The sequence below is a fragment of the Hippocampus bargibanti genome, linkage group LG02 (genome assembly GCF_051943395.1).
Source record: "Hippocampus bargibanti isolate YZ-2025 linkage group LG02, ASM5194339v1, whole genome shotgun sequence".
Classification (NCBI taxonomy): Eukaryota; Metazoa; Chordata; class Actinopteri; order Syngnathiformes; family Syngnathidae; genus Hippocampus; species Hippocampus bargibanti.
Window position 1 is genome coordinate 4,153,471 of NC_142735.1, and position 20,205 is coordinate 4,173,675.

General features: G+C 39.8%; 2 protein-coding genes across 3 annotated transcripts in view; one reads left to right on the forward strand and one right to left on the reverse strand.

The window, feature by feature from the left end:
- Nucleotides 1-20,205, reverse strand: part of macrod1 (mono-ADP ribosylhydrolase 1) — a 229,202-nt gene that overhangs the window by 121,649 nt on the left and 87,348 nt on the right. The gene's annotated exons all lie outside the window — the stretch shown is intronic.
- Nucleotides 8,004-20,205, forward strand: part of flrt1b (fibronectin leucine rich transmembrane protein 1b) — a 58,920-nt gene continuing 46,718 nt past the window's right edge. Inside the window, exon 1 of the mRNA XM_089021303.1 lies at nucleotides 8,004-8,089. The gene's annotated coding sequence lies outside the window, so the exon portion shown is untranslated. The remainder of the gene's footprint in view (nucleotides 8,090-20,205) is intronic.

A 20,205-nucleotide genomic window follows, 5' to 3' on the forward strand; every position in this document is an offset into this window, starting at 1 on the left:
ACTCCCACCCCAACCCCATCCCTCTTCTATTGCTGCTGTGGACTGCAAATTTCCCCATTGCGGGACGAATAAAGGTATTCTGATTCTGATTCTGATTCTGATTTCTAAAGCAGTCAGTGATCGGTGCAGGTTTGCGAGTGTGTGCGCACATAGTGAATGTTGGGCTTTTTTTCCCCATTAGGGTTCGTTAGAGGTTGCAAACGTTTACACATTTTTTTAGAACGATTTCCTGGCAACAACAAAGGCTGTTTGTGACTGTTAAAACTATTGCCGCGTATTTGGTGAACATCTATGCGACTGTTTGCGATCTTGAACGAACCCTGATGGTGTGTCATGCATCATTGAGACTGTGCAGAAAGACTCGCTCAGTGATGTACGGGCATTAAGATGGATTTGCCATCATTGATTGAACCAAGGAACCAAGGAATTATACATTTTTAAAATTGGCATGGCAAAAATGTGACCAAAAATTAAAATTCTGAAATGACGTCAACTAAATTAATTCATAAATAGACTCAATAAGGACAGAATACATTTGTCATCTGCATTTCTCAATGGGCAGCAACAGAAAAGTATTTTGCCCAACTTGTCGGTGAAAGTCAGGTTTGTAAACTAGTGTGAGGACAAACAGGTCCCTTTTGATGACGCTTTTGCACTGCTTGGAGTTTGAACTCAAAATTGCTTCTGAAAAGAAGATAGCAGTGGTAGGCCATGGATTTCATCGCTAGGCCTTCAGTAGTGCTACGTCTGAATAAATCCAGACTGAAAAAAATTGTGGTGTGATTTACCACAAGTCCACGAGTGATACTATGATTGACTAGTGACTAGCCAATCATAGTTCCCGAAAACTCTGACGTTTCCAGTACCTTCCAGCAGGCCTTTAGTTGCCAACTCAAAATCTGATTGGGTAACGCAACAGTCTCATCGACACTTATTGAATACTCCAGGGCCTGCAGACTTGATTGTGAAGGCGTCCAGGTAGATTTCTAACCCTGGTAACAAATGATGGCTGGTAACAAATGATGGCTGAAACGTGATCGGTGAAATGCTTAAATATGAAAAAAACACGTCTGGAAGCAGCACAACAGTGGAAAAGTAATGAAAGGAAGCTGAAAGACGATTTGGAATTATTTAATAAGAACTCATGGGCAAAATAAAATTAAGGTCAGTCCGTGATTCTAATATTTTTAGGCCAGCAGAGAAGGCTTTGCAGGCCTTCACTGGAAGATTGTTGTCAGCTTGTTGTCACATTCATCTGAGTCAAATGTCAACATGCTGGATGTCTGGCAGGTTTAGGCACCTCACTTTTGTACAGAGGGTATACAGTGTATATCACAGGTGTCAAAGTCAAGGCCCAGGGGCCAATTCCGTCCCGCCACATCATTCTATTCGGCCCGTAAAAGCAAATCAAGCATGTCAAGTGCCATGATGTTTGCAAAAGTCCAAACCAAAATTTCAAATTGTCCCATCTAAGCCACAATAATGGTCATTCTTCTTGACTTCTGATTTGAAAACTTGTTATTCACTAATTTGTTGTGTGTTTTATATGTAATAAGTGGAGGGAATTAAATATTCTAATAGTTTCCACAAATTAATAATGACCCTCGAGAGGAAACTGTACCTACATAGTGCCCTGTGACAAAAAAAATGAATATGACACCTCTGATGTACGGTAAGGTTGAAGTAGGTAGCAGAAAGCACGTGTCGCAATCATAAGGAAAGAAGACGCTGTTAATAGAAACACCATGTCAATAAAGCCACACTGTAGACACGTGGTGTGTTTTCTTAGCTGGTGATAAATTGTTTTGCCATCAGAAGCTCGTTCTCAGTAATGTTTTTGTTGTTGGCTAGATTAAGGTATCACAACAGCAAAAATCTTATCGTCAACGATATGCGTGAGTGATTCATTGTTTTAATTAACTGAGAGCAATGAACTCCAGGCACTGCCCTACTTACAAACATTTGAGTTACGAACAACGGCGTATACAGACATTTTTGTAGTAACATATGTAGTATTCTCTCCAGTTGTACATGTACATATCTTTATAGAGCATATATATTATTAAATGTTTATTTTTTTTTTTATTACAAAGCAATACAGGTTACTTATACAAGCCTGAAACATACTTATATAAACATTAAACATACATTCCATACAAAATATAGCAATGATTCAACTTACGAACTAATTCACCTTACGAACGACCGTTTGGAAAGTTTGTGAATTGGGGAGCGTCTGTAAGCAATCAAAGAATTGACAGCACATGTTGCCCTAGAATTCCTTGACATTTTTGAGATTTTATTGCATTTAATAAAGATTCATGAGATGAGATAAAGATTCAATACTGGATGTAGCAAAGCAGCCCCCAGAACCTAGCCGAGCCTCTTTCATGTTCAAGAGGTGCAGCACAGGTTACGTGGAAGTGGTTTCCATCCCCAATTCTCAGAATCCAGAATTCTGCCAGCCCCCTAAATCACCCATTCAACACAGCCATATAATTAAATCACCCGGCACTGCTCGTGTAATTCAGCGCCTAAAAAGAATCAACAGGCTGTTCAACCCACCATTGAGAAGCAAGGCAAAAAGCGGCCCAAAAAATTAATGAATGGAATCATGCTCAGCTTACATGTCGAAAGAAAATCAAAAACTTTGAGGAGCGGAAGGCAAACAGTACTGTTCAGTTTCTCCAGCGGTCACAGAACTAGCCGTGTCTTTTACATCGGAATAACAAAAAGGCAATTTTGTCAATGGCACAAGTAGTATTATTTCCAAGTAGGCCAGTGACGGATTGAGGCGAGTGAACCCAGTGACCAATGTATAGCATTATCGCCTTCCTTCAAAGTAAGTCTATTCACACAGAGCGTAATTGTCTGTCATTATAATGTGGCTAGCAGCAGTAGTTTCGTGGTTCAAAAGACTCCAAGTAGCCCCAGAAGTCTTCGAATGCCTTGCTCGTCGATTAAATTTGATACGCTGTGACAATTACAAACAAATGTTAAGTGGATAATCTCTTCACATGGGACGGTTAAATGTAAACTCACACGGGAGCTTCCTGGTTAGAGTCAACCTTTGTCAAGGGGCCTCATGCCAGTTGTGCACAATGCATCAGACAAGGCGAGTTCAAAAGAGAAAAATCCCACAACTGTCAGCATTTATCAAGATTAATCCCTTCTTTATCATGTTCACCATCCCCCGATGCCTCATTAATTTTATTAACACTTCATTTTTTCACGCATCATGCTCAAGCGCTCTAATTTGCAGCTCGATTTGGTGGAAATGGACTGAATTTATTGTGACTGCGTGACAATACTGTATTTCAGGTCCAGTCTCATCTGGAGCAGCCAGATCCAATGAAGCACAGCTCAATGTCATGTAAAGCATAAAGCCGCTCTATTTAGTGTCCTATTCATCTCCCGATGACTAGCAAATGTAGGTATACACACTTTTGCACAGGAAGGTGATACAAGGGGTTTTTTTTTCATGTTTTTTTTTGGCCTAACGCAAATAATGTAAATTAACTGTCAATTTGAGGTTATTGAGGTCAAATAAAACATGTAAATGAACAGTAAATTTTGACAAATTAGGGTTCAATAAAAACGTCATTGGTCACATCCACCGAATGGTTTTATTTGCTTGTGTTAACCCAAACCCAGATTCAATTTTATTTTTGTCTTTTTAGAACTGAAAATCTAGTAATATGCATATTGAACTATTAAAATGAGTCTGGAGACATCTCAGGCACTTTTATGTTGATGTATTGTGCTGACTTCAGTGTCAAGAGTGTGTTTTTAATAATATACTTAATTTGTAAGCGCCAGTCAAAACTCTCATGGTCACTTTACAGTCACAGGATACACTTTTCTGTGGAATTAACTCAAATAGAGAGCGAGCTAGCTAGCTAATAGGTAGCTAATAAATAGCTAGCTAGATAACTAGCCAGGTAAATATCTATATAGCTAATAGATAGCAAATATATATCAAAATGCTAGGTAGCTAGATGAATCACTGCCTTGGGAAACAGATGCAAATGATGTTTTTGGCCTAAAATTAACAAATAAATGCAACAAAAGCACATGATCCTAGGGCCTTGTTGACACTAAATACATTGTCATATTTCAACCAAAAATATATGTTCTAAGAAAATACTATGAGCGGTACGGAAATATGAATGTGCAGGGATTTTTTTTTGTATAATTAAAATACATATACTGTACATACAAATAACGAGTGAACTTTTGGAAATGCAATTTAATGAAAGTGTAACGTTAAACTGAATTTATTTATTCAGGTGTAGGCGGGGGCGACAGCGCCCCCCGTTGGTCGTCAACCAGATCATGACAGTACCCCCCCTTCAAGGGGCTGCTTATATCCACTCGGCCGAGACCTGGTCCCATACGGCCGTACGGGGTGCCATTCTGAGCCTGGCAGTTCGACGTCCACGCAGAGCCATGCGCCGTCGCGTGAACGTGCGAGAGGGATCGCACTCACGCCCACGACGATCCGTGCCGCGTCTTCGTCCACCCCAGGCCGAGTCCCGTTCCCATCAGGCCGCCGCCCGTCGTATGCTGGAGAGGCAGCGGTTGCCCTCTCCACCGACCGTTCCCTGGCGAGTGGACCTTTTTGGGAGACTGTTGGGACTTCTGGAAGCAGCCCCTTGAAGGGTGGGTACTGTCATGATCTGGTTGACGACCAACGGGGGGCGCTGTCGCCCCCGCCTACACCTCACAGGTGCTGGTCGTCCCGATCAGATTGGCGACCAGCGGGTAGCGACGTCAGCCCTGCCTGCAGCCTCGCAGGTGCTGGTCGTTATAATCAATGACACTTAAAAGGACACCTGGCACGATCATCCGGTGCCGATTCATTGTTTGTTTGCTATATATATATATATATATATATATATATATATATATATATATATATATATATATATATATATATATATATGTATTTAAGAAAATAAAACGAGTATAATGAGGATCAGGAGAAACACAAATACAAAAACAATTGAGGAAAATCTGCTATATAATTCTAATCTGGCTAAAGCACTTTCAGAAGCCCAATATTGATCCTGATCATTTGAGTCAAGCTTGTTGGAGGTGGGAAACATCTAAAACATGCAGGACAGCGACTCGAGGACTACAATTGGCCACACCTTACTCTCATGAACTTCTGTAAACATCATATGAATTCCGAATAATCCCATGTAATATTGAACAAAAACAAAACCCTACACCATATTTGAGTTCCTTTTTAACTGTATTCCTCAACACTTTGAAGCCTCATGAAGTTCAATGTTACCATGAGTGTCTATGTCTGCAATCTCACAGTCAATCACACGCCTTAAGTCTGCAACCTATACAGTGATACCTCGGTTTACGAACCCCTTGGCTTACGAACTTTTCGGTTTACGAATGTTACATTTATAAAAATTTTACCATGGAATACAAACTTTTTTCGTACACGGAGCTGCCTCAATGAGTAATGTGTTGTTCGCGAACGAGCCCGTTCTTTTAACAACAAAATGGTAGCCGTCTGTTTTTGTCCTCTATTCCCCGCCCCCAGTATTCGGTTAAAGCCACGTGATTGGTCAAGAACTCAGCATTCAGGGGGGGTGGTTTAAACATTGAAGAGACAGGCAGACGACAATGAGAGAGTTTCAACTTTGATAGTTCAAAGGCAGAGTGTGGACTGCAAGGTTAAAATATCCCATCAATCAGGCTCCACAAACAACCCGCACAAGCCATCTGTACACTTGATGCATAAAGCTATCAACCCAGCTAAACAGAACACAATTGATGAGGAACTCGATACAATTATCACAGAGAAAGCACTACAAAGGATCATTCCTCAAGATGGTGAACAAAGAAGGTTATGGTCCTCATCAAGTGTTTAATGCTGATGAAACCGGCCACTCCATTCCATGAAGCCATCAACGACCATCACAAAGGTAAATAAAACAACTTTAGTATACAGTATAGTTTATTTCTTTTATTATAATACCATAGCACATTTATTATACGTAAAATAATGTATATTTTGTGTAGTTTTAAGGCTTAGAAAATTAGAAAGTAGAAAATTGTTTTATGGGGACCTGGGAACGGATTATTCTCATTTTAATGGTTTCCTATGGGAAATTCATTTTTGGGATACACACTTTTCGCCTTACACACTCTGTCTGGGAATCAATTAAGTTCGTAAGCCAATGTATCACTGTACCTGGCTTGTAATTAACGGGAAACCTAAAAACATTGTTGTGGTGACATGATGAAGCATCAACTATTTTACAGTCTAAGTGGTGTGGATGGGAGAAGAATTTCGCACATGGTTGAATGCTGATGACCATTAGGGATTGGCTATTGTCATTTTTCTGACGCCTACCACCATCGAGCAATTAGAAGCGTATCCGAGGTGAAGAGATTTCCAGGACAAACACCCTGAGGATTATTGGCATTTGTCTGGTACACAGCAATGTGCAACATGCAGTCATCTCACAAAAGACAATCTGGAGATATGTCAAGTTCCAACTGAAGAGGAGGCGATGATTAAAAGATGGGAGCAGATTTTCCTCAATCAAAGCCAAAATTAATATTTATGGCGTCGATGCAGTCATCGAAATCAGACTCAGCGTTGAGCAACTGGGATGTGTTTCGCATAAATATTCCACACGATGATTGCAATATCATATATAATTTGAAATTCTGGTTCTTAAAGGAAAACCGACACCTCAGGACAAGTTGTGTCCATAATTTGTAAAATGGCTTCAAATGACTTCTACTGAGCGTATTTTACAAAGATTCCACCGCATATAGCTATATTTTACGTCTTAAGACTCGCGCTGAATATTCAGGAAGTCTTGTTTTCGAGTTGGTGACGAGTCCTCACCCTACGTCACTGAAGGAACACTCCTGACTGAGAAAGCGACACCCAATACATTTTGGGTGCTTTGTTTGGTCTGAAAACATCGTGTTGGTGGAATTATAAGGAAAAACACATAAATAACGCAATGGTGAATCGTTCTGTGTCGTACCAACACTACCAATTGCGGTGACACCATAAAAGTGGACACAAATTCTCAGCAGACAAATCAGCCCATTTCTTATGGAGCTTGTGCACCATCTTGTGCATTTTCTGGGACGCTACATTGGAGTCCAGACGGCTTGAATTGATACGGAACGACTTCTTTAATCGATTGCAAACATTTATGCTTTCCTCTTCAGAACTATTTGAATCATATTCATAACTAGATGAGTAACAAGAAAGCATATTCTCGGAATCTGAACTCTCAGAAGCCATTGTTTTGAGTCTGGAGTATTCTGGCGTGCCGTCACAAACAAGGGGGCGGGACCTTCTGAAACTCACCATTTCCGAGGTCATTTTGAAGCAGTTTTGGGACATTTTAAGTCATTTTTATTGGTGTTTTGCATTTGACTAAAAATATCAGCCTGCGTGTTTTGGGTATTTTAGATGCTATAAAACGTTTTTCTGATGTCAGTTAGGAAACAAAAAAATGGTGTCAGTTGTCCTTTAAGTAAGCATGGAATTTCGCAAGTTTGAATTGCTTTTATGGGCCGAATAAAATGATGTGACGGGCCACATTTGGCCCCCGAGCCTCGGCTTTGACACCTGTTCCCTAAGATTTAGGTTACTGAAAGCTAGCTAATTAAACAGAGCGCGTAACACCAATACCTCTTGAGGTGTTATAGCATCTGTTTAATTCCACGTGTAGCTTGATGTACACACAACAAAACAAAAAGTAGCACTCAACTACGATACTTAAACTGTTTTTCTTCTTCAGTAGCATGATGAAACGAATCGGGTTAGCTTATGGCGCAGCGGCTAAATAAAACGTGCTGCCAATTATCGCATCAGGGTGATAAATTATACAAGTACATCTGGAGGGGGGAGAGGGGCAGGAGAGGTATCAAGGGATGGGGCGGGGTGGGAGAGGTGGGAGAAATCGAGTGAGCCAGCGCGTGAACTGAGAAAGACATGAAGTGAAAGTGAGTAGAAAGTGGAGAGAGGAAGACGCAGGACTAAATCTGCCTGGAACATAAAACAACAAGATGGAGTGTATTTATTTCTCGGGAGGTAAGTCATCTCCGTGAAGGGGGGTGTTTTGTGCAGTAAGAAGAGGAATGAAGAGATGAAGGCTGAAGGGCTTGAAAGACTAATGCTTAAGTGCAGGCTAAATACCTGAAACACGGTCAGGCGCAGGAGCTAAATGTTGATTTGACAAAGAGGATGGAAGAGGAAAAGCACTCATCTTGGGTTTAGCTCACAATAATGTGTGTGTATATGAGTGTGTATGTATGTGTGTGTTCGATCGTGGATGAAATTAGGAATAATGGTGATGATTCTTTACAAAAGGCTCCAATCTCCTTAATGCAAAGCTTTCCCAGAGAAGCATTTTTCTCTGTGATTGTCCTTTGCCTTATATTTCTCCCTCTCTCTCCGACTTATTCCCAAAGCCCCACCGCAACTTGTTTGTGTACTTCTACTTCATTCTGCTGCTCCCTGCTCTCGCCATGACGCCGTGACCAAACCGCCATGATACAGTGATACCTTGGATTACGAACTTAATTGGTACCCAGACGGAGTGTGTAAGGCGAAAAGTATGTATCTCAAAAATTAATTTCCCATAGGAAACCATTAAAATGAGAATAATCTGTTCCCAGGTCCCCATAAAACATAATTTTCGAAGTCTTAAAACTACACAAAATATACCTTATTTTACGTATAATAAATGTGCTATGGTATTATACTTAAAGAAATAAACAGTACTGTATAATAAAGTGTTTTTATTTACCTTTGTGATGGTCGTTGATGGCTTGATGGAATGGAGTGGCCGGTTTCATAAGCATTAAACACTTGATGAGGACCATAACCTTCTTTGTTCACCATCTTGAGGAATGATCCTTTGTAGTGCTTTCTCTGTGATAATTGTATCGAGTTCCTCATCAATTGTGTTCTGTTTAGCTGGGTTGATAGCTTTATGCATCAAGTGTACAGATGGCTTGTGCGGGTTGTTTGTGGAGCCTGATTGATGGGATATTTTAACCTTGCAGTCCACACTCTGCCTTTGAACTATCAAAGTTGAAACTCTCTCATTGTCGTCTGCCTGTCTCTTCAATGTTTAAACCACCTCCCCTCACTGCTGTGTTCTTGACCAATCACGTGGCTTTAACCGAAGACTGGGGTGGGGAATAGAGGACAAAAACAGTCGGCTGCCATTTTGTTTATGGAAGACGGGCTTGTTCGCGAACGACACATCACTCATTGAGGCAGCTCTGTGTATGAAAAAAGTTCGTATGCCAAGGTAATATTGTCATAAATGTAACGTTCGTAAACCGAAAAGTTTGTAAGCCAAGGGGTTCGTAAACCGAGGTATCACTGTACTTGAAAAGAGAGACAACATATTTTCGATCCCATTGGGATAGTTTCAAACTGTTTTGAAGACATGAAAAGGAAAGAATATCCAGTGCTTTAGTCAACACAAAAAAATGGAAACTGGTAAAATAACGTAATATGAGGGTTAAAAATAACAAGCATCACTCAATAAAAGTTATGTGAATGTCCAGTCAACCACAGTCAACAAATCACAGAATAAAGAACTAATAAAGGCAAATCCAATCCAATCCAACCAGCAGGCCGGTATGTTGTTTGAACACGAAAACAGCTCTGTTACTGACAAGAAGCAATTAACATTTGCGAAAAGACACATGTGAGATCTATTCTGGTGACATATAAAGGCAATACAGTTTACGAATGACTACAGCTACACCAGAGCACTACGGCTTCGAGAATGTGCTTACTACGTCACATCCACGCCAGGACGAACAAAAATAATGATTGCGGTCTGTGGGCAGCAAGACTTGTACGATACAACCAATTTCTAACACATTTCAAAAAGATGCGTAGTTGCTGTGTAAGCATATGGACTTTTTTTAGTAGCTTTAGAACCAAGATCATTTGAGCAAAGGCCCCGCCCACTTGAATGGCTAAGATATGAAATATTCATCCCTTTTCATTTCATTAATGTCAAAGATGTTGTAAATGTAATGTTTATATGCAGTTTTTGAAGAATATTTGGGGTTTAAAGGACAACCGACGCCTCCAGACAAGTTGTGTCCATAATTTGTAAAATCCCTTCAAATGACTTCTACTGAACGTATTTTACAAAGATTCCACCGCATATAGCTATATTTTAAGACTTGCGCTGAATATTCAGGAAGTCTCGTTTTTCAGTTGGTGACAATGCCTGACGTGACATCACGTCTGGAACGCTCCTGACCGAGAAAACGACGCACAGTGCATTTTGGGTACGTTGTTTGGTCTGAAAACTTCGTGTTGATCCGTGTTGATGGCGAAATTAGAAGGAAAACACATAAATAACGCAATGGTGAATCGTTGTGTGTTGCACCAAGACTACTATTTGATACTAGTTGACACAAATTCCCAGCAGACAAATCAGCCCATTTCCAACGGAGCTTGGGCGCCATCTTGTGCATTTTCTAGGACCCTACATTGCAGTCCAGACGCCTCAAAATGACACGGAAGGACTTCTTTAATCGATTGCAAACATTTATGCTTTCCTCTTCAAAACTATTTGAATCATATTCATAACTGGATGAGTAACAAGAAAGCATCTCTCTGAAGCCATTGTTTTGACTCTCGAGCAGGGCATTTTGTGATGGTGTATCCTGGCGTGACGTCACAAACAACGAGGCGGGACTTTCTGAATCTTGCCATTTCTGAGCTCATTTTGTGGCAGTTTTGGGACATTTTAAGTCATTTTTATTCATGTTTTGCATTTGACTAAAAATATAATCCTGCATGTTTTGGGTATTTTAGATGCTATAAAATGTTTTTTAGGAAACAAAAAAATGGGGTCGGTTGTCCTTTAAACATACATTCGATACAAAATATAGCACTGAAGCAACTTACGAACAAATTCACCTTACGAACGTTAGGAACGTATCTTGTTCGTAAATTGGGGAGCGTCTGTACATGAGACAGATTAGATTGCTCTTAAATGAGCTATAATAAAATGAGTTATTTGTCGCAGAGGATAAAGAATAAATGCCTGTGATGATTGATGTACAGTAAAGTCTCGTTATATCGATATCAGATATATCGATAGTCCCGGTTATATCGATACTATTTCTATGCACGCACGGAGAAAATTACATGCAAACAGGGTCGGATATATCGATAGTCCCGGTTATATCGATATTTTTTCGGGCTCCCTTGAATATCGATATAACGAGACTTTACTGTATTGCTTCTTTGTTTGCGTTCAAATGGTTGTTGCTAAAATGTGGTTAAAAGACAGCTGCACTGATGCTTTTCAACTTTCAAGAACTACCTTGATTTGGATTAAAGGCATTTTTTTTCTTTGTCCATGTCCAGTTGTATGCCTGAAGGCCACCAAAGTAGCCAAAGTATGAATCATGTCAATTTTAGAAAGACATTTTTCGCATGACTCAATCAGCAGATGAAAAAAGGCAGACTTTGTGAGTCAAACATCTATTCGTGGGGTCATTGCGAAACAAACAGGAACTGCTGGAGCGGGAGAGAAACCATTTAGCGTGACTCAAATGAAACACAGAAAATAAATACTCTAAACAAGAGTGAAAACATTGTGATGAGCCATTGTTGCCATGGTAAATCATAAAAAGATACTTTCTCATATAGGGAAATAGCTTCTTCCTGCACATAAATCAGACACGTCCAAAGTCCGGCCCGGGGGCCAAATGCGGCCCGTAGTCAATCTTCATCCGGCCCGCAGCCTCCATCATAAAATCAATTACATCTGGCCCACATGTAGAATTAATGCTGTTACCACCGTGTGTTAAGTGCTTGGGAAGATTGAGAGATATAATAATAATAATAATACATTTCGTTTCTAAGCGCCTTTCAAAACTCTCAAGGTCACTTTACAGTCACAGGATAAATTTTTCTGCGGGTGAGCAGCGGCAGCCACACGCGCCAGCGTTCACTCAACCCGGAATAACTCAAATAGATAGAAAGCTAGCTCACTAGTTAGAGATACTTACACAATCAATTAGTATCACAGAATCAATACCGCAATAATTTAGCCCTTGACAACGAGTCATTTGGAAAACTTGTTTTGTTTTTTTGTTTTTTTTTTATCCAAAATTTTGGGGATTGTGGCACAACCATGTTTTAACCCAGTTTTACTTAAGAAAATAATTGCCTTACGCGGGGCAATTAAGTTGATACCGTGAGGGATAGCGAGACGATAAATTACAGCTACAATAGTTCCTGTAGGAATATGACTGCCATATTTTTCATGAGGTGAAGTGCGAAAGAATGAATATATATATAAAAAAAACTAGATTTCAATTGACAATTAACAGCACCGTTGAATGTTTGATTGTTAATGCCGCAACATAAAAAAATATGAAGTACTACTCAAGCACGACAGTTAACGCCGGGAATGTGAACACCTTCTTAAGATGACACAGCAACATTCATTCAAGGAAGACACATTTTCGGGCTGCCTGCATTAGCATGATGACAGATATTTCATGTCACATATATATATACAGTAAAGTCTCGTTATATCAATATCGGATATATCGATAGTCCCGGTTATATCGATACTATTTCTATGCACGCACGGAGAAAATTACATGCAAACAGGGTCGGATATATCGATAGTCCCGGTTATATCGATATTTTTTCGGACTCCCTTGAATATCGATATAACGAGACTTTACTGTATATCACGGCATCTGACTTTTGCTTCTCTCATGGTAAAATTACATCTATACAAAGTCTGAATAAAACAAACATATTTCTGTATATCTGTGTAAAGTCTCAGTCGGGCAGGAGTGGTCCATGGATTAAAAGGTTTCTTAAACCGTTATCGTACTTCTTTGAAGGTGTCGGACGTTTCGCTTCTTATTCGAGATGCTTCTTCAGCGAACTAAAGTCTTGCTGATAGTTTCGGCCCTATATATATCCCTACTATGCAGACGTGGTGTGCTGGACGCTGCTATGATTGGTCCCTGCTGTCAGGTTAGGGGGAACAGAGGATTACTCCCTGCGGCGCCACTGATTACTTCTATTGTTAAGACTGACGACTGGTCTGATTGCCTCATTTACCCTGGTATTCCCTCAATCGGCAGCACATATGAACCTAAAAGCTAGCAACCACTCTTTTGACGACAATGAGGTCAAAATCTTAGCGAAAGAAAATAGATGGTTTGAAAGGGGAGTAAAAGAAGCTATTTTCATAAAACAGCAAAATCCTTCACTAAACCGCCATGGTCGGGTGAGGTTCAATTTGCATCGTTTGTACAACATTAGGCAACGTTAGGCAACATATGCTTAGTTATGCTGATGAGGTGATACCAGAGTAAATGGGGCAATCAGGCCAGTCGTCAGTCAGAACAATAGAAGTAATCAGTGGAGCCGCAGGGAGTAGTCCTCTGTTCGTTATCTACAACGGTCTAATGGATCGAGGTTTATACACCATCAGAGCAAAGTCATTTTTACAGAAATATCACTCTCTGACAAAAACTGCTTGTAACATAGAGAAATTACTATTTGGTAGACCTACCGAGCCCGGCAAAGCACCAGAGGGTGCTGGTGATTAGTTTGCACGCGGGCTGAGCCCCGAGGGGCCCATTCAAGCCTCTATGGTTGCTTTGAGGCATGGCCATTAAAATGTTTATTTTTAACTTGCCATGAAGTGTGAATGTTCATCACACCTAGCTCTCGCGAGAGTATTGTTGTGTACCGTAGACAACTCCCAAAGCTCAAAGGCTCACAGTCGTGTGTCTTTGCAGCACTTAAAAATCATCAAGATCCAATTCTGAATAAAGGAAAAAAACAAGTGATCCACAGACATGACTTCCCCACGGCAGCACAGTGTCAGCGAGTGCATATGTGTTTTTATTAAGTCTTCGATTGTTTTTGGCAAGCGTGACACACATTCCGGTCCCGTATGACTTCGAACCAACTGTCAAAGGAAGCTACAGACTGGCTGCACGTCAATCCAAAAATCAGGCATTTCGTGTGTGTGTTTTGTCTGTGTACTTTTCAGACTAAAACTCAGTGAGATGTACTCACTGGACCGTTACGACCTACTGAACCCGTAAGAGAGCTCATAGAGCCCAGTAAAAGTGAAGTGACAGGCAGCAGACGCGCGCGCACACACACACACAGAACACACAAACACACACACACATTCCTGTTTTGTGAGGTCCGGATAACTCCAGATAAGGAGTGAGGACCACCGTTGCTGATAAGTTCAGAAAAGAACTAGTTTTACATTTGAACACTAAATGTCACCACATTTCCCACTTCAACTTCTTTAAAAACAAAGAAATAAAAAGTGGACTTGAAACTGAAATAACGGCAGGAGTGAGTTTTCTGAATGGGTGCATTCAAAGTCCTCACCCCTGTAGTGAATTTGGTTAAAATATCATTTTACTTTTTGTGGTATGAACTCTTTCCTCTCATTAATCACGCACACACACACATAAACACACACACAGTGTGTAAATAAGTGTGTGTATCCAAGTGAAATGAAAATACACAACAAAAAATCATTTTGGGTGAATTTGTGAGGACCTCTGCGAAACTTTAATAGATGCATATATAGACCCTCTAGAAGCCGTTAGAAACAACAACTTGTGAGGACTGGCCAAAAGGTCCTCACTTGTCAAAAATGTCCTCACTATGTATGGTATAAAATGTTAGTGGTCCTCAAAAGACTAGTCATACACACACAAACACATACACACACACATTCCTGTTTTGTGAGGCCATGATAACTCCAGATAAGGAGTGAGGACCACCGTTGCTGATAAGTTCAGAGAAGAACTAGTGTTACATTTGAACACTAAATATCACCACATTTCCCACTTCAACTTCTTTAAAAACAAAGAAATAAAAAGTGCACTTGAAACTGAAATAAAAGCAGGAGTGAGTTTTCTGAATGAGTACATTCAAAGTCCTTGAGTTTTCTGAATGGGTGCATTCAAAGTCCTCACCTCTGTAGTGAATTTGGTTAAAATATCATTTTACTTTTTGTGGTATGGACTCTTTCCTTTCATTAATCACGCACACACACACATAAACACACACACAGTGAGTAAAAAAGTGTGTATCAATGTGAAATGAAAATACACAACAAAAAATCATTTTGGGTGAATTTGTGAGGACCTATGTGAAACTTTAATAGATACATATATAGACCCTCTAGAAGCCGTTAGAATCAACAACTTCTGAGGACTGGCCAAAAGGTCCTCACTTGTCAAAAATGTCCTCACTACGTATGGTATAAAATGTTAGTGGTCCTCAAAAGACTAGTCATACAAAAACACACACACAAACACACACAATGTATAGAACCCCCAACAATCGCCCATTCATTATGTTCCAGACCCAACTCTGCTAGATGAAAACCCCTAATATAAAAACATAAAATTTGTGTTTATTATTTTAGCTTTATTTTAGCCTTCTCACTTCTCCCGACACACCCGCACACGTTTTGAAATACACTCACAGTTTTTATACATTTTAACACATTTGAAACTGAAAATGTGTATACCAAACAGAAAAATACGCACTATGGCATGGATTGTTTTGTACATAAAGGATGTGGATCTCGACACAGGCGTCCATTATACACACAAACCCCCAAACAACGGACGCACAGGGCTCATACACTATAGGCTTAGACCACTGGCGGGCTATAGATTTCATCGCTTGGCCTTCAGTAGTGCTATGTCTGAATCAATCCAGACTGACTAAAGTGTGGTGTGATTTACTATTTAAGTCCACTGGAGCCTATCATTAGCCAGGAAATAACTGACCGACCTTTCTTAATGATGTCCATTTTTTTCCATGAAAAGTCCATCTTGAAAATGGCTTTAACAGTAAATCGCCAACCAAATCCATTTCTTCTCCTCCTTCAGCCATTGTGGGTTGACAAAATGCTATTAAATCAACACAATATATTTGTTTATGCTGCTCACTAGCGATACCGTGTGCTAGCTAATGCCAGTAAGCCCTTGTCAATCGTGGCTTGTGAGTAGGGCAGTTTTCGCAAACTATGATTGGCTAACCAATTGTAGTTGGTAAACTATGATTGACGAGTGACTAGCCGATACTATTTGGTCTACTATGATTGACGAGTGACTAACCAATCGTAATTTGCGAAAACTGACGTCGACCAGTGCCCTCAAAAAGGCGTTGGTACCAGGTAGATTTCTGACCCTGGTAACAAATGATGGCTGAAATGTGATTGGTTAAATGCTTAAATACGAAAACACACATATGGGAGCAGTACAACAGAGTAAAAGTAATAAAAGTGGAAGCGTTTGTTAAATTGTTGGGGTTGTCGGAGTTATATTCAGTTATATTCTGATTCTGATTTTGATGGTTTTGGCATGTTTGTGTGATTGGTTGGAGGAGGGGAGGTTGTGTTTGTCGCGTCACCGGAGAAGGGCGTGTTCGGGTGAGTTCACAGTTCACGAGACGAGACGTAAAAAAATATAAAAGGAAACAGCTGCATTGAAACAAAGTCAATCTCTTCTTCCTTAGCAATCCTTGAAATAGAGCCCTCCACACATACATAAATACAAACCCCTCAACTGTGAGACAATTTGGAATTATTTCATAAGAATTCATGGACAAAATATAATTAATATTAATAATAATAATAATAATAATTATAATAAACAAGAGAAAGAGCTACGCAGAAAATGCGATCATTAACATCAGTCCGTGATTCAGATATTTTTAGGCCAGCAGAGAAGACTTTGCAGGCCTTGACAGTCCGCCACTGATTTTAACGCATTTGTAACACAAAAGTGAATGCCAAAGAGAAAAAATACACAATAAGGCATGGGTTATTTTGTACATAAAGGCACGGGCGTGCGTCCATTATACACTAAAAGATGAAAAATGTAGGTGCAGTGCCCCTACACTATACCACGGGTTGGGAACCTTTTTGACTAAGAGAGCCATAAAAGTAAAATATTTAGAAATGTTTTTCAGTGAGACACACACACACACGCACACGCATACAAACACGCACACACACACGCACACAATTTCAACAAAATGTCAGAATATATTATTTAAAATAAATGTGTCACTCACCATTATTATGTTTATTAAGTCTTCGATTGTTTTTGGCAAGCGTGACACACATTCCGGTCCCGTATGACTTCGAACCAACTGTCAAAGGAAGCTACAGACTGGCTGCACGTCAATCCAAAAATCAGGCATTTCGTGTGTGTGTTTTGTCTGTGTACTTTTCAGACTAAAACTCAGTGAGATGTACTCACTGGACCGTTACGACCTACTGAACCCGTAAGAGAGCTCATAGAGCCCAGTAAAAGTGAAGTGACAGGCAGCGGACGCGCGCACACACACACACACACACACACAGAACACACAAACACACACACACATTCCTGTTTTGTGAGGTCCGGATAACTCCAGATAAGGAGTGAGGACCACCGTTGCTGATAAGTTCAGAAAAGAACTAGTGTTACATTTGAACACTAAATGTCACCACGTTTCCCACTTCAACTTCTTTAAAAACAAAGAAATAAAAAGTGGACTTGAAACTGAAATAACGGCAGGAGTGAGTTTTCTGAATGGGTGCATTCAAAGTCCTCACCCCTGTAGTGAATTTGGTTAAAATATCATTTTACTTTTTGTGGTATGAACTCTTTCCCTTCATTAATCACGCACACACACACATAAACACACACACAGTGTGTAAATAAGTGTGTGTATCCAAGTGAAATGAAAATACACAACAAAAAATCATTTTGGGTGAATTTGTGAGGACCTCTGCGAAACTTTAATAGATGCATATATAGACCCTCTAGAAGCCGTTAGAAACAACAACTTGTGAGGACTGGCCAAAAGGTCCTCACTTGTCAAAAATGTCCTCACTATGTATGGTATAAAATGTTAGTGGTCCTCAAAAGACTAGTCATACACACACAAACACATACACACACACATTCCTGTTTTGTGAGGCCATGATAACTCCAGATAAGGAGTGAGGACCACCGTTGCTGATAAGTTCAGAGAAGAACTAGTGTTACATTTGAACACTAAATATCACCACATTTCCCACTTCAACTTCTTTAAAAACAAAGAAATAAAAAGTGCACTTGAAACTGAAATAAAAGCAGGAGTGAGTTTTCTGAATGAGTACATTCAAAGTCCTTGAGTTTTCTGAATGGGTGCATTCAAAGTCCTCACCTCTGTAGTGAATTTGGTTAAAATATCATTTTACTTTTTGTGGTATGGACTCTTTCCTTTCATTAATCACGCACACACACACATAAACACACACACAGTGAGTAAAAAAGTGTGTATCAATGTGAAATGAAAATACACAACAAAAAATCATTTTGGGTGAATTTGTGAGGACCTATGTGAAACTTTAATAGATACATATATAGACCCTCTAGAAGCCGTTAGAATCAACAACTTCTGAGGACTGGCCAAAAGGTCCTCACTTGTCAAAAATGTCCTCACTACGTATGGTATAAAATGTTAGTGGTCCTCAAAAGACTAGTCATACAAAAACACACACACAAACACACACAATGTATAGAACCCCCAACAATCGCCCATTCATTATGTTCCAGACCCAACTCTGCTAGATGAAAACCCCTAATATAAAAACATAAAATTTGTGTTTATTATTTTAGCTTTATTTTAGCCTTCTCACTTCTCCCGACACACCCGCACACGTTTTGAAATACACTCACAGTTTTTATACATTTTAACACATTTGAAACTGAAAATGTGTATACCAAACAGAAAAATACGCACTATGGCATGGATTGTTTTGTACATAAAGGATGTGGATCTCGACACAGGCGTCCATTATACACACAAACCCCCAAACAACGGACGCACAGGGCTCATACACTATAGGCTTAGACCACTGGCGGGCTATAGATTTCATCGCTTGGCCTTCAGTAGTGCTAGGTCTGAATCAATCCAGACTGACTAAAGTGTGGTGTGATTTACTATTTAAGTCCACTGGAGCCTATCATTAGCCAGGAAATAACTGACCGACCTTTCTTAATGATGTCCATTTTTTTCCATGAAAAGTCCATCTTGAAAATGGCTTTAACAGTAAATCGCCAATCAAATCCATTTCTTCTCCTCCTTCAGCCATTGTGGGTTGACAAAATGCTATTAAATCAACATAATATATTTGTTTATGCTGCTCACTAGCGATACCATGTGCTAGCTAATGCCAGTAAGCCCTTGTCAATCGTGGCTTGTGAGCAGGGCAGTTTTTGCAAACTATGATTGGCTAACCAATTGTAGTTGGTAAACTATGATTGACGAGTGACTAGCCGATACTATTTGGTCAACTATGATTGACGAGTGACTAACCAATGGTAATTTGCGAAAACTGACGTCGACCAGCGCCCTCAACAAGGCATTGGTACCAGGTAGATTTCTGACCCTGGTAACAAATGATGGCTGAAATGTGATTGGTTAAATGCTTAAATACGAAAACACACATATGGGAGCAGTACAACAGAGTAAAAGTAATAAAAGTGGAAGCGTTTGTTAAATTGTTGGGGTTGTCGGAGTTATATTCAGTTATATTCTGATTCTGACTTTGATGGTTTTGGCATGTTTGTGTGATTGGTTGGAGGAGGGGAGGTTGTGTTTGTCGCGTCACCGGAGAAGGGCGTGTTCGGGTGAGTTCACAGTTCACGAGACGAGACGTAAAAAAATATAAAAGGAAACAGCTGCATTGAAACAAAGTCAATCTCTTCTTCCTTAGCAATCCTTGAAATAGAGCCCTCCACACATACATAAATACAAACCCCTCAACTGTGAGACAATTTGGAATTATTTCATAAGAATTCATGGACAAAATATAATTAATATTAATAATAATAATAATAATAATAATAATAATTATAATAAACAAGAGAAAGAGCTACGCAGAAAATGCGATCATTAACATCAGTCCGTGATTCAGATATTTTTAGGCCAGCAGAGAAGACTTTGCAGGCCTTGACAGTCCGCCACTGATTTTAACGCATTTGTAACACAAAAGTGAATGCCAAAGAGAAAAAATACACAATAAGGCATGGGTTATTTTGTACATAAAGGCACGGGCGTGCGTCCATTATACACTAAAAGATGAAAAATGTAGGTGCAGT